Here is a 26809-nt window from a genome sequence, read left to right on the forward strand (position 1 = left end):
AGAAAACATGCCTTATATTGGTAGACTTAAGGAGCTCAATCTATTTATCTTAACAAAGAGGCGGTCGGGGGGTGACTTTTTTACAGTCTCTACCTTGGAACACATATTTAATGATGGGCTTTTCAGTCTAGCAGAGAATGTATAAGACGATCCAATGGGTGGAAGTTGACATTAGATAAATTCAGATTGGAAATAAGGTGTAAACTTTCAACAATGAGAGTAAGGAACCATTGCAACAATTTACGTAGGGGCTTGGTGAATTTTCCATCACTAACAAATTTTAAATCGAGATTGGATGCTTTTCTAAAAGATCTGCTCTAGGAATTATTTTAGGGAAGTTCCAAAGTCCTAAGAATTTATGAAGCAAAGACTAGATGAGCCATATGATGGTTTTTCTATTAGAGAGAAGTCTTTACTGCACCTTTGATAGTAGGAGAGGAAGCCTAGCAGCTTGTTAAATTCTCCTATTGTGCTTGGTGGTTTCTCTGCAACAGCACAAACAGCCATGGTGTCAACTGGATCCATTTTATAAACTTCAGCAAACCCCCCCCCCCCCCGACTCCCACCTAACATACCTCTCTCTTAAAGAGGTCTCATTAAGAAGCTTTCAGTTTAATTCCATGTTTCTGTAACTGTTGCAGTACTCCCCTTGCATTCTCCATGTGTTCTTCAAAGGTACTGCTGTAAGCATGTAATACATACCTCATCTCTAAGGTCCATAAGGCACTCTTCCATACGCCCTAGAAAGCAGCAGGTGCATTTGTGAAAATGAAGGGGATTCTAACCTGTTCATATAGGCCCCGTGGGGTAATGAAGGGCATGATGTGACGACTTTGTTCAGCCATGAAACTTTGATGGTGGGCTTTCCCTTGATCCAAAATGAAGAGTCGGATTTACCTCTTAAATCCATTCAGGACATCATGGATTTGAGGGATGAGTTCTGTCTGCTATGGTTTTTCCATTCAATTCCCAATAGTCAATGCAGAATCTTAGACTACCATCCCTTTTCCGGACATGTACCACTGATGATGACTTTTTGATTTTGTAACACAGCCCCTGTTTAGGAGCTCTTGCAGATATTCCTTTATATAGTGGACGAGGCACTGAGATGTAAGTCTTCTCTGTGGGTTGCTGAAAATGTCATCTACGGACTAGAGATCTATTCCATGTCTCTGTCATTGTTAGAAAAAGCTTTGGGCTCCTCTTTCAATATCTGCTGGGGCATTTTCCTTCGTGTCCCTGACAAATGGCTCAGGTTCGCAACTGGTTCAAACAGATCTGTCATCTCTTCTGCTTAGAGGATGTTCTCTTTCCTGGTATGACCATCTCTTATTAAACCCTGATACCACCTGGAAAAGTTTTATTTGTTGAGTATGTCATAACCTTAGTCCCAGATTTGGACCTTAGCGTCCAAAATATGGGGGTTAGCATGAAAACCTCCAAGCTTAGTTACCAGCTTGGACCTGGTACTTGCTGCCACCACCCAAAAAATTAGAGTGTTTTGGGGCACTCTGGTCCCCCTGAAAAACCTTCCCTGGGGACCCCAAGACCCAAATCCCTTGAGTCTCACAACAAAGGGAAATAATCCTTTTTCCCTTCCCCCCTCCAGGTGCTCCTGGAGAGATACACAGACACAAGCTCTGTGAATCCAAACAGAGTGACTCCCCCTCTCCGTTTCCAGTCCTGGAAACAAAAGCACTTTCCTCTTCACCCAGAGGAAATGCAAATCAGGCTAGCAAATTCAACACACACAGATCTCCCCTGATTTCTTCCTCCCACCAATTCCCTGGTGAGTACAGACTCAATTTCCCTGAAGTAAAGAAAAACTCCAACAGGTCTTAAAAGAAAGCTTTATATAAAAAAGAAAGAAAAAATACATACAAATGGTCTCTCTGTATTAAGGTGACGAATACAGGGTCAATTGCTTAAAAGAATATTGAATAAACAGCCTTATTCAAAAAGAATACAAATCAAAGCACTCCAGCACTTATATTCATGCAAATACCAAAGAAAAGAAACCATATAACTTACTATCTGATCTCTTTGTCCTTACACTTAGAAACAGAAGATTAGAAAACAGAACTACTTCTCCAAAGCTCAGAGAAAGCAGGCAGACAGAAAACAAAGACTCAGACACAAACTTCCCTCCACCCAAAGTTGAAAAAATCCGGTTTCCTGATTGGTCCTCTGGTCAGGTGCTTCCGATGAAAGAGACATTAACCCTTAGCTATCTGTTTATGACAAGTATCCATCCACTTAAATTTCAGATTTAATTTACAGTAAACTTCCCAGCACAGTTCGTCCTTTCAGCGTTACATCATATTTTGAAGGGTTACTCACAGGGATATTTATCTGGCAAGGTGATCCTTTAGGTATTTTGGCTAGTGTGTTTCATGTCCAAATCCTCAGGCCATTGAGCAGCAGAATCTGACTCAGATATTGCTGTTAAACTATCAGTGTCCAGGCCTGTAAGAAGCCAACATGCTGCATTAGTGGCTGTTCCTTTGGGGATAACATACCCCTTCTCCCCCAACTTTAAGCATTCACAGTTTGTCAGGATTGTTTATTTCTGATGAAGTTCACAAGAGTTGCTACTTTGGCCATGCCAAAATGAGGAAATAGATGTTTCGTATTGTTAATAAAGCTAAGTGCTGGTGCCTCGTCAGGTAAATTGCAGCAGTGGTGTTCAAGGAGATAGGCAATAACACTGTGGCCAGTGATCGAGTTCTCAAGCACAGGAACAATTAAGATGTTGTCTTCTTTGCTTAATTGGAGCTGGACTTCAATCCATCCTTCATAAGAGACTTGAGTTCCATTGGCGGCTTTAAGATCAAGCCCATCTTCTATTTCCAGTAACTCTTCAAGCTTCCTATGGCGTATCCTTGGGCGGTTATTTTTCAGCCACTGGCTCAAGAAGACCATGCACACTTGTGTCTCATAATTGTCTCTTCATTGAGGAAACACCACACCAAACATCTCTTTCCAATTGAGTTAGTCACTCTGGTTTGCTATTCGGGTATTAAATGGCAGACATGGGTCACTCCTGGTAAATCAGACACAGGGCTGTCAGCTTTGTCTCTGTTCTCTTGTGATTTTCCTGCTTGATGCCGAATCTGACTTTGGGACTCTGAAGTTCCACCAAGCACTCGTGGTTTTGTAAGGGTGACCCTCTGTCGGTCCCTGAAGTGATCCTCCCTGCCCGGCATCCTGACTCGTGGTGTTCTCCACTCTCACATCTGAAACAGTGATTATAAGAACTGCCTCTGCCAGATGTCCTGCAGCTCTCACACACATTCTCTTTTCTGGCATTACCTGTCTGCAAGTGTCCTCGTCCAGTATCACTGTGTTTGTCTTGTGTCTAGACAGCTTGTCTTAATATGTTAATTTTGGCTTTCATTTAGTTAATTTAATCAATATGGCCTTTAGTTCCCTAGCTTCATCAATGGGTTACCTTTAGAAAGCTCTTCTCCCATAGATGGAGGTGCTGCTTCCCCCTGCAGCCCCTGTTGTGTAGGCAGTGATTTCACAGAAGGACATGTTACTGCCTTAGTATGGGTTCCTCAGTTTCTGTTTTCTTTTACCTTCTCACTTTTAGCACTGTTGGTTTCTCTAATAAGGTCTCATCTGCATCCTGGTTATCTTTTAAAAATAGGGTGGTATTGCTATTCGCATGTTGTTTTGAGATCCTGTCAGGACTGAGTGGACAGGGAGGGAGGAATAGGTCAGTGGTTTGAGCATTGGCCTGCTAAACTCAGAGTAGTGAGCTCAGTCCTTGAGGAGACCACTTAAGGATATGGGGCAAAAATCAGTACTCGGTCCTGCTAGTGAAGGCAGGGGCCTGGACTCAATGACCTTTCAAGGTCCCTTCCAATTCTAGGAGATTGGTATATCTCCTATTATTATTATTATTTTATTATAGAGGAACATGCATGTGTGAGGAGAGGATCGTACCTTAGGTTAGAGTCAGCTTTAAGAGTTCTGTCTAGGAAATCCTGCAGTCACTCTTTTAGCGCTTGTGCTGCTCTTGAGAGCTGCTTGTAAAGTTCAGTTGTATTTTTCCCCTCATATTAGGACCTTAGAGTCTTTTGTTTTGGCAGGTTCAGATAAGTTTTCCCCTCCTGGGGTTCAGTTCTGGGCATTCTGCTCTGATTAGAGCCTCCATGATCTATCTATCTTTTCAGTGTACTGCTTTTGAATCCCACTTTCAGTCTTCCAGAATTGAATGCAGAATGCTAGAATACTAAAACTTAATCTGCCCTTTTAGATGGGGGTTGCCAATCTGTCCTGCTATTTTAATTTTTTATTTTAAATTGGTTCTGTTTTCTGGAGTGGGGATGACCACACTTTGGCAAGGTTTGAATTTAATTTCCTTCTTGCTTTCCCAAAACTGTGTTTCATGCAACTGTCATTTTTCAGCATACTATTTCTGAATTGCCTCTAGTTTAGGAGCTTCAGATTGCTCTCTTTGCTGTAGCGATGAATTGTAAAATCTTCTCTGAACCCCAGCAATGTAGACAATCCCTGCTCTCCCAACTTTTCACTATAAGTGGCTTATTATAAGTTTGACTAAAGCCAAATGGCTTTTTGATGCAGTTTTACTACTATATTTCCCAGGAATATCCAGTCACATGCTTCTCTTAAATGCTAATCTTTTAGCTGGTGTAAGAGTCCTCCTACCTCCATAACAATGTTCTCTAACTCTCTCCCAGTGGTACTGCTTGCAAACAGTTTTCCTCTCTGCTTCCCGAGAAAACTTTGAACGGTCACTTTTCTGCTTTCATTATCTTCTGGCAGCTTTTCCTGGAACAGCCTGCAGCAGCTTCTAGGTAGATCCATCGCTCAGAGAGGTTAGATCACTGCAGTTCAGCGTCTCCTGCCTGTGCTTGCCAAATGTTGCACTCCCAGGCCAGGGATGGGTTTAAGACTGAGGTTTTATTAAACATAATATAAAAAAGTAAGCAAAGACAGCCTGCATAAGCCTCACACCAGCTTAGTTTCACCAGAACATGACAACCACCTCCTTACTTCCCCACTATGTTTCCTTGTACCCCGTCAACAGTGCTTCAAACCCATAAAGGGACAGGGCAGAGGTAAGTTAACCCTAACATTCCCCTGTGACTGCTGCACAGCCATAGCACCTTCCAATCAGGATATCACACCTACCAGTCTTATATCTTGATGGAGGTAACCGGTCATAGTTGCTGCTGTACATCAGCAGAATTGGCTCAGTAGCTGTATTCAGGCTAACTCTTGCTAACAGTTCTGGTCAACAGAGAGTCTTGCATCCATATGTCAGGGTCATATGTCCTGCCCCCCTGGTTATAGTACCCAAATTCGAGACAGTGATAAAAGCTGTAGCAATTGTTTTGCCTAAAGAAAGAGTAGAGAAATCATAAAATTTTGCAGTTCTGGCAAGCATGAGGAACCAATATCTTCCAGAATACTGTGCTTTTAGTTGCAGTGATTATTTTGGTCTGGACCTTTTCCCTCTTTTCTCCCTTAGGGGAGCCCTGTACAGTTGAGGGAGGTGACTAAGTTCCTTCAGCCAGCTGTTAACATCTTGTAACGCAGAGTGTTAGTACACTACCGCCAATGTTCTGCTGGGATTGCTGACAGATGGAATACACCCATTTTCCCAGACCAAGCTTGAATTTGCAAAACCTGCTAGCCCTGTGCAGAGGCTGAGAGAGCCTTGCTAGGACAGGGGATCTCTCAAGCACTTCTTAAGCTGTGCCAGAAGAGAGAGAGCCCTCCCCCCTCAAACTTATCATTTTCTACTCCTGCTCTGTCTAGCCTGTTTACTGTGTGCAGTGTCTCAGATTTTCCATGGGCCTACCCAAGAAAACTAGCTCTTTGGACACAGCATATGTAACAGTTCTTTCGCCCAAATCATTTGGCACAACTGAACGTTAGCAGCAACTGAATTGATTAATCATAAGCTGCTGTTAGTCTGCGAAGACGAACATTCACTATTGTAATTATTTTGATTTAACTTTTCTTTTGGACAGTTGAGGAAGTGGGGAACCATATGTCTTTTAACCCTTGCTAGCATGTAGAGTAGGAAATGAATCCTTATTTGGCTGTACTAGAAATGACACGTAATTGAACAGGAAAAAAAATGAAGATATGTATGGCTAAAAATCTTGCTTCATGGTTCATCCTGAACCTCAGCCAACCTAACGTATCCTTGCACATATGAAGGAGAATGGCTATGTCTTTGTCACATAAACCAATCAGGGAAACAATATGGAAAGAATGAGACTAGATCACCTGTGAATACCCAGTAGTTTTGTATTCATGAGGAAGAAATATCGGATCTGTTTCAGATGCTAATATAGTGAACTCCTTGAGGTGCTTTAGAACAGTGGTCCCCAATCTTTTCTGGGTGGCGGGCGCCAGACGACGAGCCACCAAGGACCGTATCCGGTGGACAAGCATCCGCTGAAATGCCACTGAGAAGTGGCAATGTCAAGAGGCATCGTCACCAAAATGCAGCTGAAGTAGCATCATCAAGAGGCATTACCGCCAAAATGCTGCCGAAAATCAGCGGCATTTCGGTGGCGGCGCCTCTTGGTGATGCCACTTCTCGGCGGCATTTCGGGGGATGCTTGTCCGCCAGACAGTATGCGGGTGCACATATATGCCTCAGCAGGTGCCATTACGCCCGCGGGCACCGTGTTGGGGACCACTGCCTTAGAAGATTATTTTTTCTGGGGCATAACAAGCCTGGATTTTGTGCACTGTTCATTGTTCTGAAGCATTTGTGACTCTCTTACCGAGAGAGTGACTCAGCAAGGGAATAATGTGGCTTCCTTATATGGAAAGATGGAAGCAGACGGATCACCAGAGAACCAGTGGATAGGCAATGGAGAACTGCTCACCTAGTAATTGCCTTTCTGGAAAACCTGACTTTTAGGTGTGTCTCTTATGCAGAATCTGTAGACAGCTAAAGTTGTTACCCAGTAACCATGTCTTTAGATTATGACTCTTCCTTTTTGGCTCATGAACCAGGGCAAAACTGTACATACAATGAAAAGCTTTTTCAATAACTTCCTTGCAGGATGAATAAAGATTTAATTTAAAAAAATTCAAAAAAGATTTTTTTTTATTTAAATGGGCTTTTTAAATTAAAATTAGTTTTAAAAAAAAACTTGTTTGAAACTGACAACCTATGTTAAGATGCAAACTTAGAATCAATTAAAATAATTTAAATACAAAAATTAATATGAAACAGTACATGTTTGCTGCCAAATTTTACAGGTCAGAGTACCCAACTGGTGGAATTAACAGGTTCAACTTCTGGAACCAGAGTTTGTTCAAGTGCTACACTAGCTTCTGACTGCGATAACCTCTTCTGCAGGTGTAGAGGGAATGTTTTCTTCATTTCAGTTGAATAAGCAGGTTCAGTTCCATTACTATTCATTCAAAATCAAAGCAATTGAAAAAAGCAGAAAGGCTAGTTTTCCTCTTCCAATCTGTGAATAAAAATGAGATTGGGAGAGGATGAGATCTACTAGTTCTAAAAACTTGAAGAACCTGGAGACCAGAAACAATCCAGTTCATTATCTCCTAATATCTTGTTAAATAAATCAGTTAGTTTTCAATTCAAAACATTTTGATAAACTTTTTATGTATCTAATACATTTAAGATAGTTTTATATAATACAAACAATTAAAATGCTGTTTGTGTATTTTAATTGATTTGAATTTCCATCCAAATAGCACTTGAAATAAATCACAAGTAAAAAATGAATAGTCATTTAGTAAATAAGAAATACATCATTCACCATTTTCTAACATAATAAAAATGTAAAAATTAAGAATGTAAATATATGTAAATTAAGGTATGCAATTGCTTAAATAAATGTCTATTGATATGGTCTACCCTCCCCATTAGCAAAAAGAAGTACCAAATTTAGTGTAAAAGCTATATTTAGTTGCAAATCAACATATTTTAATGGTTATTAACCAATGAAAGTCATCCTGGTTTTGGGAAAATAATAAGTCAAAATGCAAAACAATTAAAGCTGATTGGTGATTTAAATCAATCCAAGTTGCTTCATTCATAATTTGGTAATTTTGTTAAAGATGTTTACCTTTATGAACTTGCATGGAACATTTAAAATAACCGTATAATTGTAAGACTGACACCAACCCCACTCCACAGATTAATTTTATATTACACTATAGGTGCACAAGTTCCCTGGGTTGCATGCTGCTACACGACAAGGGCTCCTCAACTTTTTATGCTTGTCAGTTGGGATCCCAGATTGTAAAGTGATTGGGGTGTGGAAGGAGGGGAACCTGTGGGTACCTTACAGTATTTCATTCCTAAGGGATCAATTTGTTGCTAAGATCACTATTGAGGAGAATGATTCCAGGCGCTGAGAACAAACGTTTGCCAAACTCACCTTGTCAAGATGTAATCCTGATGCAGAATAGCATTGATCCCATAAATTGGAGGCAAAGCTAACTTCTCCAGGGTGAGGATGGGATAGGATCTAAACTTTATAGGATCTATATGTTCTGATCCTTCTCCTGCCCTGCTTTGTGTCTATTTCCGCTCCCAGGAGGGATATTCTGTTTTGGGTTTCATATACTTCAGATTTGTGACATAACTGTTTTCTTGGAGCAGTATTAGCACTTGAGCTGTTGCTCCCTGGACACCTGGAAAGATTTCAATATATTGTCCAGGAATGAGTATAGATGGGTGATATGCTTTTAAGAATATGCCACAATAGGAATATCCCTGCAAAAAAGTGTTTTCTGTGACTGCTTGGTTAAATAAGATGTAGGCCCCATAGTCTTTTCAAAATGTGCTTTCCATTTTCCCTATCTGTGTGGTCTTTCAGTAAGAAATGTGTCACTTTATCAGGAAACTCCTGTTCTAATGTAACCAGTCTTCCCCCCTCCGCCCGAATTCCAAAGGCTCAGGACTATATCAGGTTTCCAGTTAGAAGGCAGGTAATTTGCCTTCCCCATATTTCCCTTTTTCATTTAGGTGGATGTCCTACATTGTTCTCCTTCTGCCGATAGTATCAAGTAAATCAGAGAATCGTGGGGCAAATTCCTTCCTGGATATCCTGATCCTAATTTTTATGCTGTGATGTAGAGACTGTTTCTATCTGTATGGCTGATGAGTGGAATGTCTTGTACTTTTTAAGTTTTCTTTGATTCTTTGTTTCTTGATCTTTTGGTGAGGAAGCACTGACTTTTCATCTTACATTTGTGAGTGGAGCTCCTTATAGAGGATTTAAGGTTGGTGCAAACTAGCTTTACTTCCTGTTCTGCTGCTGAAAAGAAGATTCCTTATAGATAACATGGAGGCATGTCTTTAAATCTACTCACTTGTTTGCACACAAATCCCAAAAGATGCCTGTTAGGGGCTGCAAGAAATTTGGCAGAACTTGCTTTAAGGGGAGTTGGTCTTCGAGATATGGAGGGTTTGACACTTACCCTGGGGAAAGATCACAATTGCTACGTTCTTGGTCAAGTTCCAACCTTCTAGGTACCTGTAACAAAAGCTTTTTGCCGAAGAATCTCTACCACTTATCTGTGTGAACCTATTTCCTTGGCTTTCCAGGGGGCGGTGTACTGAGAACAATTTTGCTATAGAGGAGCATTACAGATGGAGCATTTCTCCCTTTTGAGGCAGGGGATGGTTTTGAGTTGTGAAGTAGTGTGGGAGTGGACGTAACAAGAGTATTCCAAAGAGGGAACCATAGAAGGTTCCTGAGTAAGGTTTACTTCTGTGGCAAAGGCCAAACCTTACCTGAATGCTCACTCTGTTCACAAATACTGGAAAAAACAAACAAACATGAATTTAAATTTTGTAGAGTGGGAGGTTTTTCAGTTTCTGCAAGGAGAATGACTGATTGGGAATGGGCATGGCCTTCTGGAAATGTTTTGGCTGCCTCCGGATTCTGCAGAGAGAAGGGAGATGCTCACAGAAGTTAGGGACTAGAGCTAATGGAGTTACCTGGAACTGAAAAAAAATGGGGGATGGGGAAGGGGAAGGGAGAGGGAGACTTCTCTGAACTCCTAGAGGGAATCTGGAGTCAATACCAAATTTTAAGACATGTCTGCCTTAGCTGCAAATGCAAAGTTGGGGTATTGATTTGTCGGAATACATATTTGCATGCATGTGTTGCTTAGCGAATTACCTGATTTGCAGATGTGTACCCGTAAACACATACAAATGATTATCCTTGTCAAATTATGATGCTGTTTCTTAGGCATATGTGGTACTTCATGCGAGTCGGAGGTGCAAAGCAACCTTTTTGTGGTTCCTCCCTCCCTCATTCTCTTCAAGCTGAGAATGAACAATAAATTTGGAGTGGAAGTACGGACTGGGGCTAGGGTTGCCAACTTTCTAATTGCAGAAAACTGAACACCCTTGCCCCGCCTCTTCTCTGAGGCCCCACCCCTTCCCCAAGGCCCTGTTCACTCCATCCCCTTCCCGCCGTCACTCGCTCTCCCCCACCCTCATTCACTTGCTCATTTTCATCAGGCTGGGGCAGGAGGTTAGGGGGCAGGAGGGGGTGAAGACTCTGATGGGGATGGGGATGAGGGGTTTGGGGTGCAGGAGGGGGCTCTGGGCTGGGGCCAAGGGATTCAGAGCGCAGGAGGGTGATCTGGGCTTGGGCAGGGAGTTGGGGGTGAAGGCTCCATGTGGTGCTGACTTGAGGCAGCCCCAGCATTTCTCAGGGATGGAGGAAGTCCACACAGCTCCTGGGATGCGGTGGCATATCTCTCTGGCTCCTAGGCAGAGGGGAAGCCAGGGGGCTTAGCGTGCTGCTCCTGCCAACAGGTGCCAACCCCGCAGCTCCCATTGGCAGTGGTTCCCGGACAATAGGAGCTAGGGAGCCAGCACTTGGGGTGGCACCTGTAGGTGGGTGAGCCCCCGGCTACTCCTCTGCATAGATTGCTTCCTGGGAGCCGCACTGACCCGGGCCTGGAGCCTGCCTTCCTTGCTGCGGCCAACCAGACTTTTAGCAGCTGGAGCTGCCAGGGTCCCTTTTTACTAGGCGTTTCAGTTGAAAACTGGACGTCTGGCAACCCTAAGTGGGACCTGTTGATTATTTTGGAGCTTTGTTTTTTCATTCACTGTTGTAAGCCAGCAAACGTAACAGTGAAACGCATATGCTACTACTGTTGAATGTACGTGCTTACAATACCACACAAGTCAGAGTCTGCACAGTAGCAAGACTGAGCTGGAGTCAGACTGAGCCACCTGGTGTGGTCTGGGATCATGGAATCTGTAGGTCAAGAAATCCCACTGCTTGCAGGATTTTGCATGCACTCTTCAGTTAATGACAGCATTTCCAGCTTTCTTTGTCCCTCTTCTTTTATCTGCACAAAATGTCTGGGGATTGCATTTGGCAGAATACTGCACAAGGCCTTTTTTTCCATCAAAAAGGAGCAGCAGATGATAGAGACTGCAAAATCAACCAAGGATTCATCCAAACTTTCAAAAATGTCTAGTGATTATGGTTGCCTCAATTTTTTGGATACCACACTTGAGACACCTTGTAAACAGCCTGATTATTCAGAAAGTTCTGTTACTTACCTCTTAGAAATTGGGGCCCTTTAAGAAATCTCAAGTTGGACACCCAAAATTACTAGTCACTCTTGCAATTTTAGGACAACTATCCTTGCACAGTTTTCAGGAATTTGATGCCAAAAAGCAAATTTTGTTTAAAAAAAAATTGAAGTTTAATCTTTAACCAAACTCTTCAGCTGACTAGACTGGCTGCTGAAGCCTTCAAAAATGGAATTTCAGCCTGTGGATAGCTGCCTTGCGCATATGGGGAAGAAACAACAGCTGCCTCAGAACCTGTTGGAAGATTTAATTTAAACGTATGCACAAACATGCTTTCATAAGCACATAGTCTCGTTTGCTGCACTTGCTGGGGGACCCTTCCATTCATTTAGCTAACCGCTAGATGTTAACTTCATAGTTGAATCCCTAACTGAAACCAAAAAACTCTGTCTGAAATTATTTCTATTTTGTCTTTAATGGCATCGTAGCTCCTCAGTTTTTGGTTGGTGCATTCTGCAAATAGATGTTTCATAGCTTCTACCTAGGCCAACCCTTGGTGATTGACATTTGTGTTAGTATTCAATAAGATAGTGTTAGTAAAAATATTTATTTTTAAAAGCATTTACGTCAGTGATGGTGGATATTTCGAAATAAAAATAGGCAGGTGAGGGCCTAGATAATAGCTTGATATAAGTGAGTCCTGGTGATGTAAAACATTAACTATGCTGATATTGAGCCAGTGATTATGCACACCCCTCCTCGTTACATACAGTGTATATTAAAAGAAGCTTGTCTTTGTGTTACACAAATAGATTCCGGACATGTGAAAGAGGCTTATGGCAAGAGGATGAGATCAGTTGGTATAATTAGAGCCAGCTGATAATCCTTTACTCTCTCTCATTTCAACATTTACTGTACTTCTAGTTATTTGAAATTGGGCACATGGGCTGTAGAGTGGTGCATGTTTGGATTCTGGCTCTTTAATACAGTTTCTTTACAGGGAGTAGAGATGGATGGGTGGGGATGGCAGAGAAGAACCCAAGCAACCATTTTAAAGAGGGAGGCTGCTGCTACTTTCGTTTCCAAAGTTTGGGGAGTATTGTTGGCTTTATTAACCTTGGTCACTGTTTTATCTCACTCCAGCCTTTTTATTGGGAAGTGAGTAATCAGTTGACAATCTTAGCACTTTTAAATAGGATTGTTGCAGAAAGAAGAATTTAAAAATGAGGGCAGGGAAAGATACTTTTTAGGATGTTACTTGTGACAACCACTGACAATGTTGATTGAAACTGGGGTGAACTGTAACTGGTTGATTCTGCACAGCTCTGCACTTCAGTGGGGGCACTTATGAAAGATCCAGTGAAACTATACCAGATTTCAATCTAACAAAGCAATTTCAGTTCTCAGTTCCAGGAACATGAAATAATTAATATGAAGCAAAGCAAGTTAATCTGTATCCAGAGCATTTTATTTAATCAGTCAATGAAATCAGTGACACTTGGTTGACTTTTATCACCCATTGTGTTTTGGTTTTTTTCCTTCTTCTTTGGTATGGTGCAATGAACAGGATAACCCAATCTTTTAAAGATTGTTGCTGTAGCAACCCCTTGGGTCTCACTGCAGGGAATTTGTGCCTAACGGCCTAGGATCTGAGAATTCCGAAAAAAAATCAGGAAGCGGAGTTTTGTTTTTTAAGTCATTTTCACGTGAACTGTTTTGACATTTTTCCCCATAGGAGTTGGAAAAAAGGTAAAACTCAATCAATTTTATCATCCCCATTCTTTTTATGCTTATAATTTTAAATTTGTCTGTGTTACACTCAAATGTGGCTCAGTATTGTCCTAATGTTCCTTTTGAAGTCAGTGGAAGTCGAAGTAGGCCTGGACTGAGCTTTTGAAAATCCCAACAAAATCTTCAAAATAGGAATCTTCTCTCATTGCAGAAAGAGTCTCATGTCTGCTGCTGCTGAATGAATGTGCCAGTGTTTGCATTCTAGGGCAGCATGTGGTTCTGTTATGCCTGAGACCGGATACAGCTGGGAAGCAAGCGTCACCTGAGGAAATGCTGCACATGAAACTTTTTTTTTTTATGTGATAATTTTAGCAGGAAACCGTAAACCACAGCAAGTTGTTTAAACATTGACGTTCACAAACACTTCATCTTAAAAAAAAGAAAAAAAGGTCTGCACTTTGCAACTCAGCCTTGTTATCTGCATGCTGCATTATCATAGCTTAAAGTGTTCTGCCATGTTATTTTTAAAGTGCCAGGCTTACGTACCTCTCCCTCAGCTCTTTACCACTGTGGTCAATGACTCTTCATGGTGGTGACATGTCCTTTATGTGTTTGCAAAAATCTTCTCTGGGCATACTATTTTTTACCACAGCATCTCTCCTCCAACATCCTGTCCCCAACCAGGAAGGTTCAAACTAGGGGCAGCTCCGGGCACCAGCGCAGCGAGCGTGTGCCTGAGGCGGCAAGCCATGGGGGTGGCCTGCCGGTCACCGTGAGGACGGCAGTCAGGCTGCTTTCGGCGGCGTTTCTGCGGGAGGTCCGCCGGTCCCGTGGTTTCGGTAGGTGCGCTGCCAAAAGCCTCCTGACTGCCGTGCTTGTGCTGGCAAAATACATAGAGCCACCCTTGGTTCAAACCCCCATAATGGACAATCATGTATTAACGTGGCTGGAGGAGGCGGGTGGGGGAGCGTCTTTCTAACCTCTTGCAGTTTGTGGTTGGCTTCTGTCTCGAATCATATGGGTTGATCTTCTGGATAGATGTTTATCCTGAACTCGTATAAATGCAGCTCTCTTCTTATTCATAGAAACATCTAAGCCTTTTTAGGAATGCTACTAAATGTTTTGCCTTATAGTATATTTTGGCAGAGTGTCCTACAGGTTAACTGTGTAAAGCATTTCTATTATTTACTTTGTTCTCTTCTCATTTAATTAATTTTGTTCCCTTTATTACATGAGTCAGTAAATAGTAGCTGATTGAGTTTCTCCATGCACATATTGATCATTTGCATAGTTATGTCTCTTTTCTAAAGTAAATGGTACTGGTCTTTTTAATCTCCTCTCACATGGTAATCCAGTAGAGGGCATTGAGGTACACCTAGTGCTGGTTCATTATATTATCATGTATTTGTGCTATTTATTGAATATGGGTGACATTCAAAGCACAGAGGGGCCAAAGCCTAAAGGCCAGCTAAATCCCTCCTAAACCCAGTCCCATGCTGTGAAAATAAATTGACTTTCAGAATTAAGGCAGAGATGGACATTGCCTTTTGCGCTGTATCTTCTCTTCTTTGGAAACCTAGAGTTTCGATCTGCTGGAATCTCAAGCTAACTTCTGTTTGATTAGTATTTTGCTTTTAAGTCTAGGGTTGCTACAAAGATTTTTTTTTTGTCTTTTCCATCATAGCATTAAGTGATCAGTTGAATTTTGTTACCTTAGGTTTTTTAACAGCATCATGCACAGCTCAAAAGGTAAGGAGACAAAGCTCCAACTTGTTGTTTGTCATGATACTGAGGTTTATTTAGAAGAACTACAATAAATAATCATGAAATAAATATCGATGGTACAATTTCCTGAAAAGGGACTTAAGCACCAAATTGCCGATCTGTTGTTATCCTCATGAACCCACACCCTCCCTGTCCTCCTCTCTTGTCCTATGTCTTGTCTTTGTTTATTTTGGAAAATTTACAGCATAAGTACTTTGGGGCAGGGAACCTGTCTTACCAATGTTTGTAATTATGCATAGATTGACAGAGTTTTATTATAATGTGTGAGTGTGGAAGTGCCCTCACGGCCATCTTCTATATTTTGATGAATGAGGAGTTTGTTTTTTGGGAGCTTGATTTCTTTCCTGTAATGCGAGTAATGCGAAAATGAAATCATGCCAACTGATCAAGTTAGGTAGATTTGCTCCCACCCAGTACATTTTTTGGCTACATTTAAGAATGTAGTGAGGATCTAATCCAGTGCTCATTCAAGTCAAAGGAAGGACTCCCATTGGCTTCAGTGGATATTTGTCAGGTCCCAGGAACACCAGATTTGTGTTCTGTTAATCCCTGAATTATTTAAACTTTTATTGGCGGATTATAGGCCATTTGCCTAAGGCTGACGAGCAGAGAGTTGCTATGGGCATTTTGCTGTGGAATACTTTACTTGTGTGTTTTAAGCGTGTTATCCAAAATCTCTCTCACAACATGAAGAAAGTCGGTCTGTGACTTCACATGTGTCAGGTAGTCTGCACAGGTAGAGCAATTCTAATTGAGAAGAAAGAATTTATAGCTTGTACTATGCTTTGAAATGTTATTCCTATAATCTTGTGAAGTAACATAAGGCTTAACCCCGGTAAGGCATGCAGCAAATTCCCATGGTCACCCATATCTGTTTCCCATTTTTCAGACCAGCTTTATGTAAATTGCCCCATATTGCATCATACCCAAATAACCCTTCAATTCCTTCTTCCACTGCTAGCTTTGTGCCTTCGTGTGTTGCCCCTTACAGCTTGAACTCTTTCTCCTGTCCTCTCATATTCTAAAACTCCTTCCAGGAGGCCTACAAAACCTCCCTCTGGATTCCTTTGTGTGCCTGATCTTTGTCCCTTTAGACCATGAGCTTCTAATGGCAACAACAGTCTTGTAGAGCACTGTGCACACTATTTAGAGCTTAACAAATATTGAATAGTGTTAACCAAAAAAAAAGTAAATAGAAAATCTATGACCAATTTCCAAGTGTTTAGATCCAACTTCAGCTAAGTGTGAAATTATGAGCCAGCAAAGTTTGAAGCTGGATACACCTGAAGTATCCCCTCATGTAGCTTATAGTGTTCCCAAGGACTTGGAGCGGGTGGGTCTGAGTATATGTTCAAATACCCGCATTCCTCCCAATTCACATAGTTGTTATAAGCTGCTGGAGCCAAGCACTGTCATTTTCATGTTTCTAAAAATCCCATAGCCATTGTTTTCACCTATAAAGCACCCTAAGCCATTACTGTAAAGGGCTACTCTACAGTACAGGTGTCTAAAAGAAGGATAGTTCTTCATCCTTACATGCCGCTTTATGTCTCCAGAGCTTCTCAGTTGTGCATTCGTGGCCACCAAGAAGGATCCAGATGATGCTACTGAGGCAGGTATTTAATTTACACTTACTCTTTTGAAAGAGAAGGTTAGATATAGTCAGAATGGTACTTGCTATTGTGGATCTCTAAGAGCCATTTATCCAACTCAGCAGGCCCATCTGGAAACAGGATAGACAGCTGTTTGTCCACACTGCCCCTTACACATGAACCGATCCCTTACGTCACTAGCCTCTCCTTCGGATCTCTCCGTTGGGCCTGCTTTTTCTGGAACATGTACAAGAATCCCACCAACTGATATCATGTTAGATCGAGGAGTACGTGGACATAGATGATGATATGTATTTGTTACAAAAACACAATGTTATAAATATACATGCACATGATGGTTGTATCCCTCTCCCTCACCCTTCCTGGTCTGTAACTTCTTCAGGATAGGGAACATATTTTCTTATGTTTGTGCGGTTCTGTACATTAGTGTACTCACAACCCATAATTCCCCGTTGTGTCAGGGTACGATGCTGCAAGGGGACCTTGTCACCAGCACCTCTTGCAGGCCTTCTGCCTCTCTCTGGATCTTCTCTGGCTCAGCCCTCAGGCCAAGTTACATAAAGCACAGTCCCCGTCCACAGTAACAGAAAGGTCCAACTGAAAGTTCACAAAATATGCCAACACAAAAGACCTCTCCCTCCTCCTGGGCGATTCCTCAGCCTGTCTTTTGGGGTCAGTCTTCAGCCCCAACCTGGGCTTAGTATTTCTTCTGTAGGGCTTGCATGCCTCCTTATCCAGGGCTGGTAGGGGAACTCAGGCCCCCCAGCCTCTACGCTGGGCTCTTCCCCTGGGACCCTATATTAAGCAGATAGGTCTGCTTCTTCAAGCGTGCTTCTGTTTCCCTGGGCCTCTTCCTACCTCTGAGCCCCCTTGTGCTGCTTTCCCACAGCCTGTTTTTAATACACCTTCCCTTTGGTTCTCAGGCCGCTGGCTTCTCCATGGACCTCCCAGCTCCTTGGTTCTCTACAAAACTAACCACTCTTGCACCTCTTAGGCTCCACTGAAGTCCTTTTAACTGGCCCTCTAACAGCACCCTCCCCCACCGGGAGCCTACCCTGCTCCTTGGGAATCCTTCTGCCCAGCTTCTTGCTACCACCACTGTGGGTTTCTCTCCCGAGGAGAATACTGTGTTCTCTGCAGTCTCCTCCCTAGTGAGTTCTCTGGTTCCTATAAAGGGTAGGTACCTAATGATGCTTACTTTGCCTCCTCACCAGAGGGAAGAGCAGTCAGTCCATCAGCTACAGGTGCACTAATTTGCTCTTAACCCCTTGCCTGACAGGTGATGGGAGTAAGCCCCATCATATGTGCTTAGCACAGTAAATCTCATTGGGACCTTAGAGTGCTACAGCGAGACAACAACAGAGAGACAAAGAAGTCCCTTGCCCAGCAGACATTAGCTATTTAATTGTCCTTCATTGCTTCCCCAGTGAATCTAAATGTAAAATAGCACATAATAGAATTCTGGACAGCTTTTAATAAGAAGATCCACCGTATTAATTCTGTTTTTAATGTTTAAGGGGGCAGAAGGATATTTTTTTCTATTATGAGAAAATGGTGGTTTCAGATCTTGTTTTTTCTGACCCCTGCTGATCTTTTCATTGTTTGAAACCACTATTGCTTTTTTAAGTGCTTCAACCTGGAATTGTTGTTTCATGCCCTATTTTCAAATTTGTAAAGGCAAGGAATTTTACTGTGTTATTTTAAGGGGAGAGACAAAATAGAACTCCAGACAAATCACAAGCTGGATGTTCTGAATTGCTACAAAATGTGTGACAAACTAAACATGAATTTAAATGAAACGGTTTGAACGTTTGAGTGCTGCGACTGTGTTCATGAATATTTGTTCAAATAAAAAACCCAACTGAATTTGCTTCAGCGGCATTCATGTCTTAGATTCATTTTCCATGAATCTTTTAGTGAATGAAGTTACAGGAAGGACTCTTGCTCCTTGTTTGCTGAGATGGGGGCACATAAAAGTGCCTAGACAGTGTTAATGGAAATGGCATATTTTAATCTCAGTATCTGAGCATGTGCACAGAAAATGGGCCAAAGCTGTGACCCCACACAGCACATATCCTACTCCTCTCATGAGTGTGCCCAGGACACAATGCCAGGAGGCTTGTAAGGCTCAATATTCTGCACACATGAGAGCAGAGTGGAGCAGTGGGTGTAAATGTGTCTGTGAACCAAACATCATCTACAGGGGTTTAGATTTTAAGACCACCCGCTTCAAAATGAGTCCCCTTTTAATTAGTGCGTGATGTAGGCATCATCAGCTTTGTGGTGTGTCTGTTCAATTTAGTAATTTAAAATGTGATTAGAGGGGTAGGATAATGAGCGTGTTTGTGGGGTGACTGGGTGCATATTCAACAGACTGTTCATTAACGAGTCCCCTCACACAACACAAACATTTAAAACACTATATTCCCTGTGCGTACACCCCGAATCCCAAGAGAAGAGTAACTGGCAGATTTCTACCAACAGGCAGCAATTCTTCTAGTCTGTATAAAATCTTTTTATCTAGTTTTACAGACAACAGGTTTGCAAAGAGCAATCTGAGGAAATGTACAGAGACAGGTCTCAAATGGATGACAAGTAACTACAAAGGTTAACCCACAGAACTTGTTATATACAACATAATGAAAATATTCATCTGCAAATGTTTGCCCTCCACAATTCCTTCATCCGAAAAGGCTAAAATCGATTTTGTGTTTAAAAGGCAAATAGTGGAATTCAAGCTTTTAATAACATGTGCACAGTAGGTAACCTAGTAAGTGTCAAGTGCTGATGGAGTAATATACAGCCTGATGTTTTGGCTGCAGATATTTGAACTATACCCGTTGTCAGAGGGTTATGTAAGATGCAGTTATGTATTCTGTTACCGATCCTTGAACTATTTTGGGATCTCAACTTCTTTTTATTTAATCTGAGCATTTGGTTTATTCCTGTTGGCATATATGACTTCGCCAAGTTTGTAGCAAAACTTTACAAACACACATTCATTCATATATTTTCTCTGTGTGTGTGTGTGTATGTATGTATGTATGTATGTATATTCAGGAATATTACGTCTCACAGAGACCCACAGAAGACGTTCTGAGTTTGAGTAGTCATACTCTGAAAAGTGACCGCTTAAAAATGGCATTGTGGGATACCATTTTTACTCAAGCACCCAAGTCATATTTGAAATTGAGAGTTGGGCACTTTAAATATTTACCCTGTGTAGGGATTTAACTCAGGACCTTCCTTGTCAAGCCCAACCCCCCACCTCTGAGCTAAAGGAGTGCATTTGTGAGGTGTCAGTAAGTCTCCTGCTCTCAGTAAGCTAGCTCTTAGTGAGGCCTAATCATATGTACTAGAGCAGTCTATTACACCTGCATTGTGATGAGAGCATTGAAGATAATTTTGATTCCATTGCGTCATGGGTGGGGCGTCAGGTGCCATGTTCTCAATGATGGGTGCGTGTGCTCACAATGCAACGGAGGGGAAGTGGCAGTTGGCTCACAGTATGCTGGGCTGTGCCCACACTACCCTAGGGTAATATGGGGGCGGAGCAAGGAAATACTCTCTGGTGAAATATGATGCATTCACATTGCTTCTGGGTGAGCATCAGGAGTGCTGCTTGCACTGAGTCTGGGGGAAGGAAGCTTGACTGTTGTTGACACCGGTTCAGTTTCTGATACAATTACTCGTGCTGAAGTCAATGAAACTACTCGTGGAGCAAGTTGCTACTCATTGGGAGCAAGGGTATCGAAGTGTGGCCCATTGGTGGAGATAGGATTCTCACAGCCTTGTTGTGACATGGGATGTGCTTGGATCACAGCTGGGTGATGGCACGGCCACCATTGTGATGTGCCTGAAGGCAGATGCCACACACTTGGGGCAACAGGGCTTGAGCTTTTCATTGTGGCCAGGACCAGAGTGAGGCAGGACTCATGTTCCCATTGCAAAAGGTAACATGGACTGGCTTGGCTCGATCTATTTACAACCGCAGCTGTGGAGACATTTTAAAGAGACCATTGTGAATTCCAACTGTTTCCATTATTTATTCCCTTTTAGTCAACAAGCTGCCCTAGGGAAGGGAATCAGACACTTCCGAGCCTGCTGTAAGCTGTGGCTATTGCTAGAGCCTTATTTTTGGCTCTGTAAACATCCTTTTGAACTGAGTGCATATAACAATTGTTCTTTGAGTCGGTGTTGGTGTGGATCCCACTGACAGGGCACATGTGCCGCGTGAGCATGAGATGGGATTTTTTTTTTTAATAGCTGTGTCTGGGGCTGCACATGTGCACTTTGCCTTCTCGTGCAAAGGTGTGAAGGGCGGAGTGGCCATGACTCTTCCCCAGTTCCTTGTTCCCACCTGTGGCAGCGAGATGGTTCCCTGGCGAGTGACTGACCTGCTCTTTTTCTCTGAGCGACTAGTTTTGTGAAGAAATCTAGCTTCACCTTCCTTAATTTTGTTAATTCTGTAATTCCAGCTAGAGTAACGGAAGCATTCTTCCATCGACCTAGCCGTGTCCACACTGGGTGGTAGGTCAGCATAGCTAAGGTGCTTAGGGGGTTGGATTTTTTAGGGCTAGACCAGGCCTGAGTGGTGCAGCCCCTGTCTATTTCTTTACCAGAGGTAAGAGAGAACAGATTCAGCTCCACCTTGTTCACTGAGCCCCAAACGTGATACTAATTGGGTACTATTCTGGTGTAGCATTTGGGTTAGATCTTTGTCATCTGCAGCACTGCTCTCTCTAATACCAGACAATGCAGGAATTTTCTCTGTCTGCTCACAGTGGTCATGTCAAGAGGAAGGGTTTTTTTATACATATGTATTCTGCTGCTTAAAATTGGTTTTCTGTAAATAACAATGCTTATTTTAATATCTTCCTTGAGAGCGTGCATGTGTGTGAGAAAGGAATGATCACTTGGAGCTAAAATGGCTTGCATGTGTCTGCTGAAAGCGTAAAATAACTCTCTCTTTTATTAGTTTGCTTTGGGGTGGCAGAGTGGGCCTTAGGAAGAAGTTCAAAGCACAGACAGTTTCTTATTTTCTTTTAAAAAGCACAGCTAGTGCTAGTGAAAAATGTGGAATGCCAGCTCTTGACAGTTGCATCCTTCCTCTCTCTGAAACAGCTATAGCAGGGGCAGTGGCAAGCCTCTTTCCTCACACTCCTATGTAATGGGCTTTAAACTGGTTTGGCAGGGATTTTGTTCTTCTTTGCCCACCCGGTTTGTGCTGGGATTGCCACTGGGGGAACCAGATGGATCAGTGCTGTCCTTTTAGTTGTGGAGTTGCTTCTCCTCCCGGAACTAGATTGAGGCCGCAGACCAAATTGCAGTATCGTCTACATTTGCGCTGCAATTAATTTATATAGCTATTCACAATAATCAGTTTCATGACCTCCTCTCCAGTAAAATGACACTGATGATGAAGTGTCTACAACAGCTGTCTGCTTTGTCTCTATGACCTTGCCTCCACTAGACTTTTTCCCTTCAAAATTTCCCAGTGTGGCTAGGTAGGAGCCCTGATCTGACAGTGTGCAGCACTGTCATCACAGTGACCTGCTCGGAACAGAGTTAGATAACATGGTGGTAAAAATAACAGTAGTTATGGGAGCCCAGCATACACCAGAGTGTCCACCATTTCTATAAATGATGATAGCAGAAGTGGGATATTTTAGGGGAAAAGGCACAGTCTACTTAGTATCAGATCATGTCACGTTTGTTTAATCAAATGACATGAGGTGCTGAGTGCAGGGCAAGTGCAATACCAAAAGACATGCTGCCAAAGCAGACCCCCCTCTGTTGTTTATGCTGCAGAAACTGTATTGTGTAGTACATGCAGAGCTGTCTAGAAACCCCCAATTTGCCTCCTCGCTAGTTGCCTCCTCCCCTGCTGCTCTGCCTACATATAAATTCGAGACTAAAGAATTCTCATGTGTATCAGAATCAGTGCTACGTAGCTTCCTGTGTATGGTTGCTGTTCCTTTTGCATTGCAATGTGGAAGTTCTCCATCCTGTTCAAGTTCCCTGTGGTAACGGATGGCAGCTTAACTGAATTTAAGCTAAGCTTTCAGGACCAACTCCGGGATAAACAGGACTAGTGGCAAATAATGCTAGCTTGGCAAGGCTGTCACTGATCCAACATACCCATCCATGAGTATCACAGGACAATAATTTTAGTTTTGACGAGTAACCTATTTGTAACTGATCGGAGTTGGGCAGTCCACCTTGTGCTCGCAGGGCTCTGTAAAGAATGCTTGTCTTCTAAAGTCATCTGCATTCCTTGTCCGGGTTGACTGAGCTGCTGCAGAATGCTTGCAGGCGGTGCAAAATCCCAGGAATTCAAGAAATGTGTTGCTTTTAGCTTTTATTGGCGACACACAATAATGATAAGGCAGCCTTCGGGTTATAAAGGACTGTAGCACAAACACTAAACATATGTAGACTATTCTGTGAAAACCCGAGAGAGCAATATTTCATTGCTGGAGAGATCTTCACATTTCTGCTTCGCTCTTTGCGGGGGCTCCCCCACCCCAAGTTTTCCTTGTATTGTGGCCAGGATCATTCCTAGAAGCCAGTCAATGTCATTTAATTGTCTAGAGAGATTGTTTTTGAGTACTGTCTGGCACTCGTTGGCTTCACCTCTTGCCTGCACAGGCTGAGTAGGCTCCCTTCTTAACACTCCAAGTCCCGCCTACCCATGTGGGGACCCAGGAATTGATCTGTAATGTATCACAAGGCGCTGCAGTCCACAGGTCAGTGCTGGCTTAGAGAGAGGGATTCTGTGATTGAAGCATGGTTGCTTCGGGGCTGTGTGAAAAACACCATTGCTCCCATTTGAAAGAGCCTTCATCTTGAAATTCCTGTTTTTGTGGAGGGAAAGGCATCTGTGAAACATGCATGAGCAGAGGGAGAGGTTTTTCTCAGATACCTGGTACTCCTATCAGTACCTCTCTAGCACCCCCACTCCCCCACCTCCCAAGCACAAACACACACACCTGCTGCAAGTCAACTAAAAAATCTGCTAGAGCCATACCTGTGTTGCAGTAGTGCCTAGAGGCCCAGGTAGAGATGGAGCCCCAGTGTGCTAGGTGATGTACTAGCATATAATAATAAAAAGAGTCCCTGCCCCAGAATGCTTGCACTCTTAGAGCTGATTTAAAGCCCACTTTGGTCAATGGAAGTGGTCATTGACTTTTGTGGGCTTTGGATCAGACCTTTACCTGCCAAGAGATGACAGGTGGCTGCTGTGAGAGAGGAGACTCAAATGACCGTGCGTAGTGTAATAAGGAACACATTTTCTCTGCAGGTTTGTGTGCACAAACAAGACAACTGGAACTCTGAAATCGAGGCATAGCCTCATTCAGAGTAAAAAAACGAGGAGTCTGATGGCTACCCCTCTGATACTTGACCTCATTCAGAGTGTGCATACTTATGTGCCTTTTGGATTCTGAAAGCGTGCGAATGTATCCACCTTCAAACCACAGAAGTGGAACAAATGCTATAAGGAGGGTGACTGCAAATACCTTGGAGCCTGACGCACTTTACTGGGAGTTTCCAGAATGAAAGAGAAATCCTATTTTAAAATGGGAGGAGGAGTGGGAAAGAACTGATTAGGATTCCTTCCTTTCAGTAGAGTTCTTTCTGAGAAACTAAAAACTAAATAGCTCTTGAAAAATTAATAAAGAATAAATTAGATCTTCAGAAAAAGTCCTAAAAGAATAAGAGTAAAGGTGTTAGTTGTGTTATCTTGCTCAGATCCAAAATCTGGTCACTTTTTAAATTCCTCACGTGATATCTGTTGAATTGAGTAACTTTGTACTTCCATATGCAATAACCAGGGCCGGCGCTTCCATTTAGGCGACCTAGGCGGTCGCCTAGGGCACCAGGATTTGAGAGGGCGGCATTTTGCGGCCCTCAGCGGCAGTTCGGTGACAGAGGGTCCTTCCGCACTCCATGTCTTCGGCGGCAATTCAGTGGCGGGGGATCCTTCCGCACTCTGGGTCTTTGGTGGCAATTCTGCGGCGGGTCCTTCATTCGCTCTGGGACCCGCCGCTGAAGTGCCCCGAAGACCGGGAGCGCGGAAGAACACTCCCCCCCCCCCCGCTGCTGACTGGGACCGCAGAAGGACCCCCACCTAGGGCGCCAAAAACCCTAGCGCCGCTCCTGGCAATAACCCTGTAATGTAATGTTGCTGGTGTAGAATGGCTGCTGTGTGGTGGAATTTCAGGGGCAGGTGAAGTATTCTCTGCTAGTTTGTAAAACATGTTTATCTTCCTTGATAAGATAGATACTATACAATGAGATGATTATACAGGTTTTATCTTTAATCTATGAGTGTAAAATGTGGTTGTTTGTGAACTCAGCTGATTAAATAGTATAAAAGTACAAATTAGCCATTCTAGTTTACAATAAAGAAAATTGTTTTCCTGTATGGTGCAGAATATTTTCAGGGCAGTGGAGGAACTGAATATTGAAGAAGAATCTACTCGTAGACAAAGTTTTTGCTCCCTTTAAACACCCTGATTTGAGACAGGAGTGTGGTGGTTTGATGTCATAATGTTTGCATCATCATGTCATTATGCAAATATCATTAAATTATCAAACCAGAGATTACAGCATTTAATTCCAGAACACGGGAGAAGCCCATCAGAAATAGGCCTCTCTTGTGAAAATCTGAATGATTAGTTGGTACTTCATGGGGAAGGTAGGTTGAAACAATGGTCTATATCAAAATGAAAAACTGTTCAGTCTCAACCTAGTTTTCATGACACACAAGAAAAGGCACTCAGCTGGACAACACTCTCAGTGCCTGTTCAAGAGGCCCAGCTCCAGAATATCTGGGGCTCTTGTCGCTCAGGCTGAGGAGAATTAGCAGAGAGAGATGTGTGATTCGAGCGGGGAATAGGACTGGAAGAGCAGGGGCGATTGTAGATCAGGAGAGGTTCATTGACAGAACTGTGTGCAGGAAACTTGCTCTGCACCTCTCAAAAACATGCCACGCTCAAGCCAATGTTATTGGTCTCTCATTTTCACAAGTAATACACTGTCTTACAAGCTGAAAGGCAGGGAAAAGGCAAAACAAGTCTTTTGAAGGCAGCTATTTCGTAAACTGTTTATTGTGACTCATGGAAGAGAATGTGATTGAAAGTGGATGTGATGTTATGACCAGAATGAGGGTGTATATAACAAGATGTCAGGTACTAGGACCCTGCACAGAAATATAAAGTGATTATGCTGATTCCTCCTTGTCCAGGCAAGTCTAAATAATTAGTCTTACCAAGGTGTACAAAAAGATTTGACTGTAAGGCAAAGGGAATTGGAGGGTATCGTTCAGGCGAAGGAGCGCAGGAATTGCTAAGCTCCGGAGAAAGTTTAGGCTGAGGTTTATTTTGTTTGCTGTCTAACAATGAAGGCAAACCGCAGGGAAGGGGTAGGTTTGGAGCAGATATTCGAAGTATGTGAGTTAGGTGCTGGTGGGCATTTTCACCCTGTTTACCGGGGTCCTTAAGTACGTAGAGATTTGCTCCCATCACTACTGCAGGAAATGAGCACAATTGAAAAGTCCTATGATAAGACTAAAGCTTTGCTCCTCTCCATATGTGGATCTCAAAGCACGTTGCGGTTATTAGTACGTCAAATCCTGTCCCCATTGAAACTAATGTCAAAAATCCCACTGACTTCAGTGGGCCCAAAATTTAACCCAGAGATCTTTTCCCCAGGTCATACAGAATATCCATGATGGAGCTGGGAACAGAAACCAGTTTTTCTGACTTCTGTTCCCAAAACTTGAGCTGCAATGTCATCCTTCCCTTCTAGGTTGGTCCTGGGAGATTAGATGTACTGACAGTCACAATAATACCTATGATCCTAGGATGATGAATAGGCGCAAAGGCTTCAGCTTCCTTGGAAAGATTTGATGATGCAACAAATCACAAAACCAAACTGCAAGGGATTTATGAACTCACCAGGAGAGCGAAGTGAAAAATCTATCCTTATCTCTAAGGCTACATTTGATTTCTGTTTCTATGTTGTATAGTGCTTTATTTAAAAAAAAAAAAAAAAAAAAAAAAAAAAGAGAGAGAACCAAAAACTGCTTCAAATATCCCGTACCGGTATTCAGGCTCTCCCAGACTGAGATGTA

The 26809-nt window shown here is 42.7% G+C and overlaps 1 protein-coding gene across 9 annotated transcripts in view; it reads left to right on the forward strand.

Moving 5' to 3' along the window:
- The window catches only part of AKAP13 (A-kinase anchoring protein 13), a 332046-nt gene that overhangs the window by 64032 nt on the left and 241205 nt on the right, over window positions 1-26809 (forward strand). The window lies entirely within an intron of this gene.

This window comes from Gopherus evgoodei, chromosome 10 (assembly GCF_007399415.2).
Source record: "Gopherus evgoodei ecotype Sinaloan lineage chromosome 10, rGopEvg1_v1.p, whole genome shotgun sequence".
Taxonomy (NCBI): domain Eukaryota; kingdom Metazoa; phylum Chordata; order Testudines; family Testudinidae; genus Gopherus; species Gopherus evgoodei.